This window comes from Marmota monax, unplaced genomic scaffold (genome assembly GCF_021218885.2).
Source record: "Marmota monax isolate L192 unplaced genomic scaffold, Marmota_monax_Labrador192_F-V1.1 WCK01_AAM20220418_F8-fsc00025, whole genome shotgun sequence".
In the NCBI taxonomy this organism is placed as follows: Eukaryota; Metazoa; Chordata; class Mammalia; order Rodentia; family Sciuridae; genus Marmota; species Marmota monax.
The window spans coordinates 11,187,268-11,204,776 of record NW_026691950.1 but is presented as its reverse complement, the minus strand read 5'-3'; the positions used below and the strand labels follow the sequence as shown (position 1 = coordinate 11,204,776).

General features: G+C 40.5%; 1 protein-coding gene across 2 annotated transcripts in view; it reads left to right on the top strand.

The window, feature by feature from the left end:
• The window catches only part of Lnx1 (ligand of numb-protein X 1), a 168,353-nt gene that overhangs the window by 18,028 nt on the left and 132,816 nt on the right, over positions 1 to 17,509 (top strand). For both annotated transcript variants that reach the window (XM_046461173.2, XM_046461092.2), the window contains exon 2: positions 14,383 to 14,450. The gene's annotated coding sequence lies outside the window, so the exon portion shown is untranslated. The remainder of the gene's footprint in view (positions 1 to 14,382; positions 14,451 to 17,509) is intronic.

Genomic DNA, 17,509 nt, shown 5'->3' with positions numbered 1-17,509 from the left:
TTCCTGCCACTAATCCCTAATGAAGTTGGGTCTAAAGCCAGATCTATTTGATTTCAAAGTTCATATTTTTTCTGCCCCTCCCTCCCCATCACCTACTTGACTTCGCTTATCTAGAAACAGAGTCTGAGATAAGGATTCTTGTACAAAGCGTTTCTTGAGGAAGTACTCTCAGGAGAAAGGATGTGACAGAAGCAGGACAGAGCAGGGGACAATTCCAAGCAAGGAGATAGCTGTTGCAGGGCCAGGTTTAGCTTGATCCCAGGGAGCATGAATTGCACCTGAGAATTCATCCTGCCTTGAGATGAGGGAGCAGACTTCTGTACACCATATCAGTTGGTTATCGCCTATGGGCTGTCCCTCTTAGCCAGGGTGCAGAGGGATGGCGATGGGGGTGATACCTCAAAGGAGCAGCTGTGTGGAAGAAGGCAGTGGCTGTAAGTCACTTGCAGCAGCACTTGCAGCAGCAGGCCAAAGGTCAGCAAAGGAGAGCCGTGCATGATAACAGCTTTCTCTACACACCCGCTACAGCCTCTGACTGTGAAGGGAAAGGAAGGATGGGAAACCAGAGGAGAAGGAGCCGCTGTCCTGGTGGTCACTGGAAATCCCACTCTGAGTGCCCAGTTCAGTTCTGAAGCCTCAGCCATTGCAGCAGTCAATTCCAGGTAGCTACCCTGACACTGAGCAAGTCCTGTGATAATGCAGCCCTAGACATGCCCAGTACCAACCTTCTCCCCTCAGTGGCCCGCCTGACTCTTTTCCAAGTCAAGCTGCAATTGATTAGAAGAACCATCCATCACCCTCATTGCACACAAGGCCAGAAAGACTAGCATTGGCTGCTAAAATTGTCTCCAAGAAACTGCATTCCTTAATTCCATGGCCCTCTGCCCTGCCCCCACCATGTCTGGAACACACACATCCCAGATTGACCCAGTCCATAGGACCACACTTCTGGCCAGTGGAACCCACTGAAAAGTTCTGGCTAGTGCCCTGTAGTCTCACCCGGACTGGTCTCCCCCAGCTGGCTTCTACAAGCAAGTAGACCTTAACCCAACCTGGGAGAGGGTTCTTAAGCTTTATTCTTGTTTTTCTGTTCTACTTTTAAGCCTGATTCAGTAAATTCTTTTTATTTTTTTATTTCTTTTTAAATTTTTTAAATTTTTTTTTTAGATATACATGACAGTAGAGTGTGTTTTGACATGTCATACATACAGGAACTATAATTTCCCATTCCTTTGATTGTACGTGATACAGAGTTACACTGGTGGTGTATTCATAGATGTAATTCAGTAAATTCTTGATACTTGAGTTCTCTTATGTCTCTGTGAACACTAAATTAGCAAATTCTGAACCATTGTTCCTAGGAGAACTGTAAGCATCTAGTCACATTTTAATCAACCATCCAATATATAACGTTGTTTTATGTGTGTAATTGAAAACAGCTTATTTAATATATATTGTTGATTCACTAACATCAAACACCCAATAGCACTATACCTCATGCCTGAGGAAAGCTTACCTAATATATATGTATTTGCTCTGTGAGGTACTTCACAGCCTTCTTTACTTTGGGACACTAGACAGCTCTTCAGCACAAGTCACCAGACAGGCACTGTGATACACACCTGTAATTCCAGTGACTCAGAAGACTGAAGCAGGAGGATCACAAGTTGCAAGACCCTGAGCAACTTAGCAAGAATCTGTCTCAAAATAAACAATAAAAAGGGCTGGGGATGTAGCTCAGTGGTAGAGCATCCCTTGGTTCAATCCCCAGTACTACAAAAGAAGAAGAAGAAGAAGAAAAAAGGAGGAGGAGGAGGAGGAGGAGGAGGAGGAGGGGAAGCTGCAGAGGCGGGGGAGGCAGGCGGCAGGTAATAGGTGATGTCACCATGAACAGAAAGCACAAAAATGTGAAAGTGTGGTTCTAAATCGACTTGTTGAAACAAAAAGGCCACTTGTTGAAACAAGAAGGCAAACGTCATCTTGTTCAACCTCAGCTGGGAATGTGTGCATCTGGTGACTCAAATTTTTGCAGCTCTGGGCATGTCCATAAATGACCACAAAATCACCATGAATATAGATTTGGTAGTTACAATTAAGTCTTATGGAGAAGTCAAACTCACAACTATGAAATCCACAATTAATTAAGATTGACTATATAAGCACCCAATTCTAAATGACAAAATGTTTTTGTTCCTTGTTATTAATTTTAAAGCCTCTGTTTTTTTTTAAGAGAGAGAGAGAGAATTTTTTTATATTTATTTTTTAGTTATTGGCAGACACAACATCTTTGTATGTGGTACTGAGGATCGAACCTGGGCCGCACACATGCCAGGCAGGCGCGCTACAGCTTGAGCCACATCCCCAGCCCATTAAAGCCTCTGTTTTAAGCACAAGCTCCTGAAATACTATGTAGCATTAACGTGTGTGTGTGCACACGCACCAATGAAATAGAAGAAATAGTCCAGGTACATTGTATAGATTTTGACTTTTCAATGGATTAGTATTTTGGAGGAATGAGAAAAACAGATGTAATTATGGTCTTTGTTGTGTGCACATACAGAGGATCTTTATTTTTTAAACAGGATCATCCATTTTTAAAATCTGAAATGTACCTGTAATATTTAAAAACAAAAGGGAGACTCTATTAAGCCAAGATGCTGGCCTAGTGTCTTTCAGGTGACATCTGCTGAGATGAGTTGCAGGCCAACCACACCGCCACACCTACCACCCCAAAGACGGAGCACACACTGAGAAAGGGTGTCTTTTCTCCCATGCCCTGGGTCTGAGCCCGTCCCATACCTCCAGTTCAGTGCTGTTGCCTCATCTTTGAGGCAAATGGCTTTGCTGATGGTTTTGATCAGCTCTGAGCAGGGCAACGGCTGGTGGTGCAGACAAGCCAGTGGGCAAACCATTCAGAAGGCAGACGACACGGTCATAGTGAGGGTATAAGAGCCAGAGCACTGGAAGTCTGCCCCTTTGGGGGAGTCGGCCCAAACTCAGTCTGTTTCTTGGTTGAAAGGACTTTGTCACCATTGTTCTGTCTTTTAGGCACAACTTCCCATCCTGTGTCCAGTCCTGGATGCATGGAGGGATGGCCAGGCAGGAAGGGGTGCTCAGCTGCCGCTCTCACCTCCAGGAACCCCCTTATCAGCTCAGGTGAACATCCTACCCTGGGTGCATGCCCCAAGGACTGTCTTAGGGACAGAAGTTCCACTCACTCCCAACCTTCCAACCACATGGCTGCCTCCAAGCTTTGCCTAATAGAAATTCCAGAGATGATTTGGTTTCTAGTGATTTTCACTTTCTCTCCTACTTGGAAACCTGAAGAGGCCTCTGAAGCTGGAGTGTTGTAAACAGACACCCAGGATTGCGTCTGGCTGCTTCCGATACGCAGTTTCCCTCACAGACTTGCGTAGTCATAATGAAATAAACCTGCCTCCACTTGACCCAGAGGGAGTGCAGATGGAGGCCTACCTAAGGGGAAGGGTGAGGACCCATGCACTCTTGGACAGTCAGCCTCCAAAATTCTGAGCGGAATAAAACTCTTTTCTTTATAAATTACCTGGCCTCAGAAATTTCGTTGTAGCAATGAAAATGGACTAATACAGCTTATTTCTTTGCTTGACTCGTGAAAGTTCTTTATTTATTCTGAATATTAATTATCCTCTTCCCATGTGCACCAAGAACTTTAGATCTTCGTTGAGGAGCAGTGATAGATATAGCAAAGGAGGCTTCCAGGATCCAATGCGGCTCAGAGGGTTAATTGTATACAGATGGTGGCATCCATCTACATAGGTCTGACTCAGGACTGACCTGAACATAGAAAAGGGGTGCTTTCACTGAACAATTATTTGATTTTTTTAAATTAAAAGTCTCCCACCATTAACAGCAATTCTCATGGAAATGATGTGGGAGTCCATATAACTCACCTAGAAAAAAGTAACATTTTCAAAAGGATTGCTCAAATCAGTTTACCAACACTTGACAGGGCTTTTCTTAGATGTGTTCCTGAGCAATTTACGTCTATCAGGAAGAATGATAAATACATGCTGAGGTCCACCCTATGCCTTCAAGGACATGAAAAGAGAGTTCGGTGGACGGCGAGACTCCAGTGGACAGCGAGACTCCTAGGCAAACACAGATCTGGTCCCCATCTACCATCTGGGGAAGTCTTGTCCCTAGCTAAGCTCTCCTTCTCCCCCGGGACACTGCTAGCCTGAGGGAGAAAGGCTGGGAACAGCTGCCAGCATCCTGAGCCAGAGCCCCGCTGTACCCCAGTGAGTGTACCTGGAGCAAAGGTAGCTGAAGGGGACAGGAGAAGCCCTCACGTGCCACGCCTGTTTTGTCCAAAACGTATGAAGGATAAAGTTTCCCCAGAGGTCTTGTTGTCATCTGGCATCCACTTCCATTCCAGACTCATGCTAAAGATGGGCGCCTGGTGTGGTTCTTATTAGATTTCAAAAGGGAACTTAATTCTCAAGACTTTAGTTCTCATGATTCTAAAGCCCCTAAGGAACTGAGGATCACAAGATAGCTGACGGAGAGCTCGTCTCCTTTCTCTGGCCTGCCTATTTATGGCCAAAAGAATGTGAAGAAATGACACTTGACTGAGAAGAGAAGACTTTCTATCTTGGCTGCCCCCCAATTTCTACTATCCATATGGCTGCTGATGCCCCAGTGACCTGGTCTCTGCACTGAATCGGGTGGCTTCAAAATGCCATTATGCCCAGCACCTCGCCCAGCCCCTGGCTCAGTGTGTTCAACGAGAATTTGAATGACAGAGGAAATGAATACTAGTCTGCAGGCCACAAACCTCTATTTATTCATTTTACCTTGTACAAAGACATACTGAATTATAATTTACACAGCATAAAATTCACCTGAGTAAAATATACAACTCAGTGGGTCGTAGTTCATGTAAAAGACGGTGCAACCATCACCACTATCAACATTCAGAACACCTCATCCCCCAAAAAAGCAACCCTGGGCCCACTCCATGGTTCTCCATTGCCCCTCTTTGGTTCAGCCCTTGAAAATTACTTTCTGTCTCTATGAATTTTATTAATCCAAGGACCTCGTGTAAGTGGAATCATGCAATCTAGATGTCTTTAGCATAATATGCTCATTGGGTCACAATGCCCTTCCTTTTTAAGGCTGAGTTGGATTCCATTGTGAGTATATACCACACTGGTTATCCAATCATCAATCAGTGGTCACATGGGTTGCTTGCACCTTGGACGATTATGAATAATGCTGCCATGTACATCTGTGTACAAATATCAACTTGAGTCCCTGCTCTCAATTATTCTGAGATATTGAGGAACCTCCTCAATGTTTTCCCAAAGGCCTTTTTTCCTTTTCTTTTTGGCCATCCCTGTGGGTATCAAGTGATATCTCCATTTGATATACCTTTCTCTAACAATTAATCATATGGAGCATCTTTTCATGAAGTTATTGGCTATTTGTGTATTTTCTTTGGAGAAATATTTATTCATATCATTTGCCCATTTTTAAAATTGGCTTATTCTATAGTTTGGATATAATTGAGTAAGTCCTCCAATGGTTCATATGTTGGAAGCTTAGTCCCTGGTGTGGTGCTATAGGGAGGTGGCGGGACCTTTCATTGGTGGAGCCTAGTGGGAGGTGACTAGTTCATTGGGGGATATCTCATTGCAGAAATCTGCCCTCAGAAAATATCAATGAGGGTTGTTATAAAAGAACAAGACTGGCCCCTCCCTTCTCTCTAGCTTCTAGTCTTGCTGTGTGATCCCTTCCTCTTGCACACATTCCCACTGTGATGCCACCTGCCATGTGTCACAGCCCAGAGGACTCTCGTCAGAAGCCAAATGAATGGGAACACCCACTCTTGGATGGTCAGCCTCCAAAATTCTGAGCTAAATAAAACTCTTTTCTTTATAAATTACCTGGCTTCAGAAATTTTGTTGTAGCAATGAAAACGGACTAATACAGCTCATTTCTTTGCTTGACTTGTGACAGTTCTTTATTTATTCTAATATAAATAATCCCTCTTCTGATGTGTGATTTGTCCATGTTTTCACATTACAGGGGTTATCTTTTCACTTTCTCAATGATGTACTTTGAAGCACAAAAGCTTTTAATTTCGATGAAAACCAGTTGCTTTTTTCTTCTGTTATTTGTGCTTTTGGTGTTGTAGTAAGAAACCATTGCCTAATTCAAAGTCATGAAGATTTTCTCTTCTGTTTTCCCATGAGTTTTATAGCTTTTTCTCTTACATGTAGGTCCTTGATTCACTTTGATTTAATTATTACATGATATGCCTGCAAGTTTCTCAAATATTAACCTTAAAAACATATGTATCTTTTAGAACAACTGAATTAATTCCTTACTCTACAAAAGAGAGCTGTTGCTGCAATGCTGAGCAGTTTCCTTTAACTGGAATTATTTCCCTTTTTATAAATTTTTTTTAGTTATAGATGGACACAATATCTTTATTCTGTTTATTTGTTTTTAAGTGGTGCTGAGGATCAAACCCAGTGCCTCACATGTGCGAGGCAAGCCCTCTGCCACTGAGCCACAACCCCAGTCCTGGAATCACTTTCTTATGAGTATTTTTTAAATGGAGAATCATGTTTATATGTTTAAAAAAGAAGAAAAAAAAAGAAAAGAGAAAAAGTTTTCCTGGCCTTTACCCATATATACATTTTGTTTAGAAATTCAGAAAAAGTTTAAATATTTTATTTAATCAATCATTTAATAAATTTCTGTGTGCTTAATATGCACGTGCAGTCCTCCAAAAAGTGGGAGGTCTGTAAGACTCAATGCTGCAGAGAGGTCAAGGTGAGGGGTCCCAGGATAGTCCGTGAAGTTTGGCAGTTAGAAAGCATGAATGCCTATGCCAGGTCAGTCTCAGCAGGTGGGAGGCCATCTAGGGGAGTCACAACTAAAGAGAACATTGCTTGGGAAAAAGAGAAATAAGATAATACTAAAAGGTACAAAAGAGTCAAATTAAGAATTATCCCAGCTGGGTGCAGTGGCACATGCCTGTAATCCCAGAGGCTCGGGAGGCTGAGGCAGGAGGATTGCAAGTTCAAAGCCAGCCTTAGCAAAAGTGAGGAGCTAAGCAACTCAGTGAGACCCTGTCTCTAGATAAAATACAAAATAGGGCTGGGGATGTGGCTCAGTGGTCAAGTGCCCCTTAGAGCAGCTTTAGCAAAGGAATAATTGAGAGCCCAGATTGCAGAGATGAGTAGCAAGGATAGTATGAAGAGCTTAGCTTTCATGAGTAACTTAGAAATCAGAAAAACATACCTATATAGAGATCTTGGAACACAAGCCAGTGTTTTAAACTAAAAGAAGTTCGAAATTTAGCACTTGAGGTCTAACTACACACAGATCTGGCTTGGCTATTTGTTAGCTGTGCAGCTTTGAGCGAGCTACTAACTGCTCTGGGCTTCAGTACAATGGGAATAGTGATAAACCTATCTCATGGGGTTGTATCAGGATTATATGAGACCTACACATAAATCTCTTGATAGCTATACATGCTGTACCTCTCACAAAAAAATGAAACACATCCAAGTAACTACAATTGAGGCTTGGTTAAAATTCTATTTTATTCTACCATAACCCTCTTCCTAGCAGGAAATTCCAATACTCTTGACAAAAATATGATAAATACACATGACTCTCTTCTCATCTTCTGTCCTTCATGCAATACGGAGTTGAGTCTCTTCTGCATTCATTAAACGCACCATCCTCTGGTATAACTGAGACAAAGTCAGCCCTGCAGATTCCAGTTGTAAAATGTATTCAGGTGATCAGTTCAGGATGGTCCCTCTTAGTGATGAGATCAGCACCATTTTGAAATCTCTTCCAACCCCAAGCTAGAATAAGTCACTAAAGCTCTTTACAGCTAAATGTCACCATAAAACATTCCTTTTCATCTCTGGCTAATGAAAGGACAATCTGTTTCCACCTATCTTGTGCAACTGTATTCACTCATTAAAACTCCCTCCCAAAGAACAATATTTTTCTTCTATGAGAAATGAAATTGAGAAAGAAAACACCAGTGACTCCTAGGCACACAGGTCAGATCGTAAAGTCCTGTGACACAGACGAGCCACGTTTTCTGGCACCCTATGTCAGTCTCTCCCATCCTCTCGTCTCTCCAGCAATTGATATTTTCCCTGTAAACACAAGAAACTGCACCGGGTTAGGGATGTCTTGTTTTTCTCCCGAGTATTTTTCGTTTACAGTCTTAAACCTTTCCCTCTCATGAACTTCCTCCCTTGTTTTCTTTACCGTATCCTGTTGTAAGAAGAGGATTTTGTTTCTGATACTGATTTGGAAAGCTTCCTTCCTGGCATTCAGTTGCTCTCTTCAGAATCAGAGATAATGGTCCATTGCCGGCCAGGGGCAGGAGAGTGGTGGAGGAAACAGGGAGCCGTGGTCTCTCCACGCTGATCAGGTGGCCACGCTCCGAGGGCTGAGAGGCCCAGTGTGTGCCAACAGTGGTTGCACTGTTCCCTCCCGCAACACCAGGGCATTAACATGCAAGGCTGATGGTTTGAAAATTGTCAGTATTTTCTAATCCACGCACTCTTTGAAAAGTCAATAGGTTTTCTGAAGAACTTAATCACTCAGAATAGAATTGGATTTATTGCAAATGCCAATTTTTGTGATCAAAATCCACTCTTCCTGGCTTCTGGCATACCTGAGGCAGGTTCTGTTTAATCATTTCCTTCTCATGAAACACTACATATACAATAAGTGATTTAAAAAAAATGTATGGGGAAACATAACAGTGCAACTTGCCTATAAAATTATGAGAAATGATTATTAATCTCCAGAGGGCTGTTCAAATAAAACCTTCATTTCCAAAGAGACTTACATACCAAAAATCTTCAAATTTTCATGCTTAAAAAGACTCATGAGTATATGTAAGCAGGGGGGTGAGGGGGGCGGCTGCATATAGCAAGATCACTCACTCCAATTCCTTCATTTATGAATGAGGAGACAATCCAGGGGTCTGAAATGAAAGAGACCCAAAGCAATTCATTGTGATCAGCATGCAACTTAGGACTCAGCTGTCAACCCAGACCTTGTCTCATGTCACCACCTTTGCCCTTTGAGGTGGGCTTGGGTAAACCAAAATATAATAAGAAATCATAATGCAAATTTTTCAGAAGTAGAAACTAGATTTTCTCCTTCACCCCTGGTGACCTCCCAGTCTTCTTAACTTCCTGTGTGATTCTGTCAAACGTCCTGGGTAGGATATCCCAAGCACAGGGTTCTACACAGTGCTATCATCTGGCAGGTTGGAAAATTGAGAATCGTTTCCAGTCCCCAGAGCAGAGTTTCTGAAACTTTCATATGCATGCAAGTCACTTGGAGATCTTGTTAAATGTGAATTCAGATTCCTAGGTCAGAAGCAAGCTCTGAGATTCTGCCTCACTAACAAAGCTAATAGGTTCCCGGTGATGTCAGTGGGTTTTGTGCACCACACTTGGGGTAACAGGGAACTACAAGGGAGACACAGGCAGAGACATCAGCTGGAGTCAGTTACAGTGTTACAATGTATTGAAGGCCCCCTGTAGAATTTGGATTCTCTCTTGGAAGTAACAGTGGCAACAACTATACTTGATATCTTCAAACCGATGTTGTCTTTCCAAGTTTATTGGATGCTCCTAAGTCATTTCCACAGGGAAACTTACTCAGCCCCTTCCCTGGGTGGGTCATCACATGCACAGCTTTGTTTAGAATGTGTTACCCTCCAAGTTAACACTGATCCACTCATCTGTCAAAGTCACATGAATCTAAACACTGAGGGACAGCTATGTCTTTTTCAGTATTGAATGCTCAAACTGAATGTACCTAACACCTTATACTGGGTCTGCCCCACAGTTTTTCTATAAACATTGGTCTATGTTATGTTTGTTCTAGGAAAAAAATTTCTCAAACACTAGCCTGCATCAGTTAGCCAGAGGGCTTGTTATAGCTCAGGATGATAGATCCCACCTGGGGTGGGGTCTAAGAGTTTGCATTTCTACTATCCTTCCAGGTAATGCAGTTGCTGCTGGCCTGGGAACAACACTTTGAGAACCACTGGTCTAGAGGAGACCTTCAATAACTTCCTGCCAAGGGATGTTAATAAATAAGGCTAAAAGTGTGGACTCTAAGCTATTTATTATTAAGCCTCAGAATACACATACATAAAGTGCAGATGATAGAAATATTACTTACCCCCTAAGTTAATGTGAAGATTCCATGAGCTAATATAGGTAAAGAACTCAGTAATTATAAATCGGTATTAATTAACATTCCTAAAACCACTCGCCACACTTGCTAATGGAACAGAGAGACTAAAATCTTTTGCATAAAGCCTCAAGGTGGTTTGTTTGTTTTTAGCAAATAGACTGGGCAAATGTGAGTTTAGCTCCTAATCTTTTAAATCTTTAGGAATAGTATATGATCCTCTTGTGTTTTATAACCATGGTTTTTATATTTTCTTAACCCATGAGAATACCAGCTGACCTTGGATTAGTATGGCTATAATAAAAAAGACAGACAATAATAAAGGTTGGCAAGGATGTGGAGCATTGGAAATTTCATATGTTGCTGATGGATATGTAAAACAGTGCAACCACTTTGGAAAATAGTCTGGTATTTCATCAAAAAGCTCGACATAGGATTATCATATGACCCAGCAACCCCACTCCTACGTGTATGCTATATAGAATTGCAAATACAGTGTCACAAAAACTTATATGCATGTTCATAGAAGTAATTCTCAGTAGCCAAACAGCCCCATACATTTATGAATAGCTGAACAAAACATGGTATATATTCATATGATGGAATATCATTTAGCCATAAAAAGGAACAAAGTCCTGATGCCTGCTACAACATAGATGAAACTGGAAAACTTTATGCTAAGTGAAAGGAGTTTGGAACAAAAAGCCACAGATTACATTGACTCTATGTATATGAAAAGGGTACTCACCGGCCATGTGTGTCCTGAGTTCTTTTCCAAAGAAAATGATGCTAAAAGTGTTAAAAAAAATTTTTTTAAAAGCATTTATAAAATAAAATATAACATCTCCATACAAATCCATAGAGATAGGAAGCAGATTGGGATTACCAGGGCTGGGGAAAGAGGCAAGGAAGAGTGAGTGATGTTAATGGTTTGGGTTTGAAGGAGGATGATGTACATGTTCTAGGATTAGATAGTGGTGATGGTGGCACAGACTTGTGAATAAACTAAAAACCACCGAATTGGGTGGCAGGTGCTTGCCCCATAGGTCAAGGACACTGCCAGTGCTGCTTTCCCCAACTTGGGGGTGCCCAGGCAGTCCAGCGGATCCCTGTGATGGAATATAACAGGAAGCAAAGCTCTGGGAAACAGAGTCTTCGTCCAAATTCTAGACAAGTCAGTTTGAGGCCAAGTTAAGTAACTTATAAAGCCTGAACGAAACTAAAGCAGCAGAGAATTATCTTACACAGAAGACAAGAGAAACAATTAAGTGGGAAGGTATCAAAACAAGGTTTGATGGAAATCCTTGAAAACGTAAGCCAAGAAAGAGAAAACAGCTGAACTCAACAAAGAAAAGTGATGGACTCTGATGAAAATGACACTTATTAAATAAAAAATATTTAGAGACTGGAACTTAATGGAACAATTCTAGTCGGAAGTTAAGTTCTGGTTAAATGTTTATTTTATTGTCTATATGACTTTTTACACATTGAGCTTGTGCAAAATTTAAAAGCCATTGAGTTTATGCTTAACAGGATTGATTTTATAGTATTAAATTATAGTACAAAAATGATTGTAAGATCCTATAATCCAAGTTGAGCTCAGTGGTGCACGCCTGTCATCTCAGCACTCAGGAGGTTGAGGCAGGAATTTCACAAGTTCAAATTCAGCCTCAGCAACTTAGTGAGACCCTGTCTCTAAATAAAAAATAAAAAGGGCTGGGGATGTGGCTCAGTGGTTAAGTGGCTAAGCACCCCTGGGTTCAATTCCTGGTACCAAAAAAAAAGAAATCCTGTAATCCTGCTTGATTATAACATTTTCATCTTAGAGTTGCACTGCCCTTTAGGGTACCCACCAGCCGTGTGTGTCCTGAGCTCTTTTACAAAGAAAATGATGTTAAAAGTGTTAAAGAAAAATTTTTTAAAAAGCATTTACAAAATAAAATATAACATCTCAATACACTTTTAAACTGAAGTGATTCTATTTTGGATATATTTAAATAAAATATAATATTAAAATGAGCTTGCCTTTTTATTTTTATTTTTTAAAATGTAATTAGCAAAAATTTTAAGTTTTGTACATGATTTGCATTATCTTTCTATTGGCAGCACTGCTTAAAATGTCCTCCCCAATAGATCAGGTGTCTTTGGAGAGACACCATGAAAAGTATGGGCGTCTGGGAGTGGTGAAGCTGAGGCTGGTCTTTCCTTCACACAAGGGCTCTGTACCCGGAGCTCCCTGAGCTCTGTCCCATTAGCATGACTCAACACATGTAAACAGGGCAATTGAATGGATGTTTCCAGTTTTTGTTCTTTGAGTAGAAGGCCACCTGCGAAAACAGAGCCTTGTTATCTCAAAGAGCAAGGTTCTGAGCCATTATTATTTTAGAAAGTACTTTTTGTGTCTCTTGCTAATGAACTACACAGCAAGTCATCTGAAAAAGAAATTTTTAAGGCATAATTTCTTTCCTCTTCTGAGTAAATTTTTTTCCAAGACTCAAGTCCTGCATCAAAATATCATTAACATTGACATGTATTTCTAGATACAGTGATCATAAGAACTCTCCTAGCAGGGAAAATTATTTAAAAAAGAGTCAAAGACAAAGATTTATTTCATAAGCAAAGTAGTTAGAGGTAATTTACTTAAATGGTTTAGAATGAAAAAAAAATGTCTATTAGTAAGAAAATTAAGTAGGTTGGTGGTTGCTTTTACAAAAATCGTAATATCTTTTGACTATAAAAACAGCAGATGTTATTCCGAACAATGTTGAAAACACCAATAAGTAAAGACAAGTAAATAGCCAACAGTCCTAATTCTTCTACCAGAGATAACTGTTGATACATAGATGTTTAGCCTTCCAGAAAAAAAAAATAAAGGTTTTGATCAGTCAAAATTTTTCTGCAAAAAGAAAATTGGCTCAATTTCTATTGTTGACTCCTGGCCAACAAATGGAACATTTACTTTCATCCAATCAAAGATAATTCTGTCAGCACTCTAAATTTTGAGAAGACACATCCAATTTTTATAGATTTGATTAGACAACATTCCTGGGTTACAACATTTTGCCTTTACCTCAGCTAAAACAAGGAAGCTATTTACAGTCTGCACAGAGATGATGTGGATGGGCATGAATCTATACATTTTTCTTTTCTCCTCACCAACAAGGTTGTATAAAAATATTTACTGCTTTCCTATAGATTCATGTACATGGAGTAGTGTCCAAGTCATGAGCCAGGAAGATGGATTATTTGCTGGAGTTTTTATGGACCCGCATTCAAGTATTTCCCCAGCTGTGTTTACAGCTTTGGGTTTCTAAGCCTCTTGAGAAGTAATCAGATTTGATCATCTTAAATCCCAAAGTAAATTTTCTTTTCTGGAGATTACTCTACTTGCGAACACAGGTTAGTTTGGCCTATTGAAACATCTTCTAGTGCCGTGACATCCAAAAATGAAATCTGTGATTTTGCTCCAAGAAAGAGAAAGGAAAACCTGAAATATGACTTAGATTCTTCCTGCAAGAAGTAAGATCTCAAAATCTCTCTGCTCTTTTAAAAAAAAATTATTATATCCTGTCTTACTCTTTGCTTACTTCATTTTGTAACTTTGGTCTCTTCAAAATAGTATAAACCCCTTTAGAACCAAGATTCTCAGATGATTTTTTTTTGTATTATAATTTATTGTATAACTTTCTATAGTAACCGGCTCAGACACAGATGGCTTTATATGCTCAATATTTTGTTTCTTGATTAATGGGAAGTACATATGACATTCAAAAGTTTAAGAGATTGTAACATGGGTGACTTTAGCCGGGGGACTTTTATAAGTGACTATTTTGGAATTCCTTAGTTTAAACCTCTGTGTCTTCACAGCGAGCTACACTTAGAGCCAGAGTGTTTGCTAAGAGCTGAGGCTTCGCCTGGTAACAGTAAGAATCAATTCACCCGTCTGTGCCTCAGTGTCCTCGTGGAAATGACAAAGAACTAATTGACTAAATTAACTAATTCATGCAAAATGAATGGCATAGGAACCAGCATATTTATCAGGTTTTAACAAATGTTAGCTGCTACCACTCATCTTACTGCAACCACTATTCTCTTGATTAATGAGCTCAGTTCTCCACTAACTGAAAAAATGTTCTCCTTTTCCAGGCTGGGTCCTTAGAGAGCCATGGATATAGAGAAGTGAGGCAACAGGGAACATCTGCAGAGCTGGCCAGGTAAGCTAAACAACCAGACCATTTTGTGACATATTCAAGTACCCAGGAAATGGGATGAAAGCAACACAGGTGTCATGTGAAATGCTTAATTTGGTCCACATATGCTGACCTCCCACTGCCGTACACTGCTGCCCAGGGAATGGGACAGCAAGAGCAGAAATGAGATGCTGTTCTGCTTTTGCAAATTTTCCGTCTCCTGTGAGCTTTGCAGTGCACAGTACAAAGGAATTATTTGTGACCATGTAGGGAATATGTTTTCCTAGATTTCTAAGAAAAATCTCAGGGGGAAAAAATAGAAAATGTGCTTTATTTTACACGGAAAACTAGAAAAATAAAGATACTAAATTAAAATGCTCATGCCCCTGTAATAATCAGGTGTTGCTGTTTTACAAACTACTTCAAAACTCTGTGCCTTCAAATAACTATCATTCATTATTTGGCACAATTCTGTGGGTTGGTGAGCTAAAGGTTTTGCCTGTGATCACCACAGAGGAAAGTCCAAGATGGGCTTACCCGTGTCTGGGAGTTGGTGTTGGCTGTTGGCTAGAGCCTCAGTTCTCTTCCTAAGATTACTCATTCACCTGTAGGTTAGGCTGAGTGTCTTTACAGTTTGGTAATCTCAAGGTCTCAAGAGGGCAGGAGTGGAAGATGCAAAGCTTCTGGAATTCCCACTGTCCCAACGGCAGCCCGTGTAGTCAGAAGAAGTCCCACCTTTAGTTGAGGAAAGACGCATTGCATTGCCAAGGGGTGGACACAGTGTCAGTTAACCATTGCTGCACAACAAACCACCAGGTGTTACACTAAATCTCCCACACCCTACTTATTACCCTTTCCGTTGTGGCATTTTCTCTTTGGTGACATGTGTAATTATCCCTCCAGGTTCTTTCTGCAGTTACCTAATTTGAAGTGTCATGACAAAACTAGGGTCAATAACTTAAGGAAAACTACATTTCTTTCTCACTCTCAGAGTTCAAAAGCAGACCCATGCATTTAGGAATAGCTCCAAAAGTCAACTTGGGATGAAAGGAAGAGGATACATGTCTGAGTACAGAGAGGGAGCCAGATTCTGAGGCTGGGCCACACCCCTGGAGTCTTCCCAGCACCTGGAGCTTCCTTTGAAGTGAAGGAAATTGCTCCACCACAAGGAGGCTGGAGGAGGAGGGTTGGGAGCCTGGAATGTGGACCCAGCGAACATTCTGTCTGCATCCAGGAGGGGACTCCTGAGCTGCAAACAGCGTGGGCTGACTAAAGGGATCTCCAGTTAGGGTTCTTGGCTTCTTGTGTTTTATTCCATTTGACCCTGAAGAATTTCACAATTTAGACAACCCTAAAAATCTGAGACCTCTAGCCCAACGAGCAAGGGTCACTTTCCCAGGTGCCCCCCTGTGGAGTCCCTCTTCTCCAGTGTGCACAAGGAAGAACCGCAGCCTGATACTCTTAGAAAACATGCCTGACGAGGCCTGCCTTGCTCTGCCTAGAAAGGTTAACACGAGGGTCACTTCATAAAAGCAAGTGTGGACAAGAAGGGGCAGAAGTGGAAAGCCCAAAGGGACACCCACTTCAGAGGGGTGTCAGATGCTTTCCTCAGTGCTGTGTCCAGGATGAAACACCGAGTCATGGGAGAGAAAGTCCCAGAATAAAGTATCAGAATCCCACAGTCAGAAATTCTTTCCTGAAGAATGTGTAGGTTCAGGGTTACAAATGCAACCGAAAATTTCCCGGAACTTAATAAGCTATCAGAGTCCCTTGAACCAGCCGAGTCATTTCTGTATGTTTTCATATATTTTCATAAATGCAGGTGCATGATCAATTCAAGCACAGGTATGTGAGTACAGGCAGGCATGGGTGGTCTTTTCATTTTTTTAAATTTATTTTTTAGTTGTAGTTGAACACAATATCTTTATTTTATTTATTTATTTTTATGTGGTGCTGAGGATCGAACCCAGGCTGTGCACATGGTAGGCGAGTGCTCTACCGCTGAGCCACAACCTCAGTCCATGGGTGATCTTTTCATTTGTTTACTTTCCCTTTTATCTTTTTTTATTCACTTTGATTTGAGGCTTCCTCTTGTCTTCCTCACATTTCAAGTCCCAACCCACCACCTACCCAGAAACCCACTTAATAATCTAGTGAGTATATTTCCTATTTCTGCCCACGGCCATATAATGGTGTATGGACACATACAAGCACAGACACACTCATGTGCTTTCTGATCTGTCTAGTCCACAAAAATAGGACCAGAATATACATTTCTTCTGCATGGTGCACCCTATCAGCAAGCAATACCTTCTGAAATTCTTCCTGTCAACCAGCAAATGCTAATTCATTCTTTCCAGTGACCATATTGTTATATCATATAGATATATGATTTATTCAACCATCTATTATTGGAGGCATTTTCTAGTTTTTATAAGCCGTTTGCAAAAAAAAAAACAAAAAAAAACAAGCAAACAAAAACACGAACCAACCTTCCCTTGTTTCTTGGTCACTTTGGATTTGGTTTCCTAGGTGTTGCCTATGCATATCCTTTGCTCATTTTTCTATTTTCTTTCTTGTTTCTCTTGTCAAATTACAGTGAATCATTGTATATTATTATCAAATTATTATTTATTGCGTATCACTGTTATTATCTGCAAAACAAGTTTAGTATATGTGCTGCCAAAGCAAACACATGTTATCTGGATTACATATATTTTATTCAAATCTGTTGTAGTCTATTGTATCTTAGGTTATTTTTACAGAAAAAGCTATAATTTTTATAGTTGAACATAACTGTCTTTTCTCTCAGAGTTTTGATTAGGAAGATTTTTTTTCTGCCTCCATATAGTACATATAATTTACTAGATTTCCTTGTAAGTGCTTTGCTTTACTTTATCTTTTTATATTTTTCACTCATATATTTGTACTACATCATTGAATATTCAATAAAATTGGAATCTAAAAAGACACTTACTATAATACAGTGGCTTTATAAAGGTTCTAATAACTTCTAAGCAAGTCCCCTGCCCATCTCTAGTTATTTTTCCAAACTTACTTGTCTTTTTCTTTGGTATTTAATT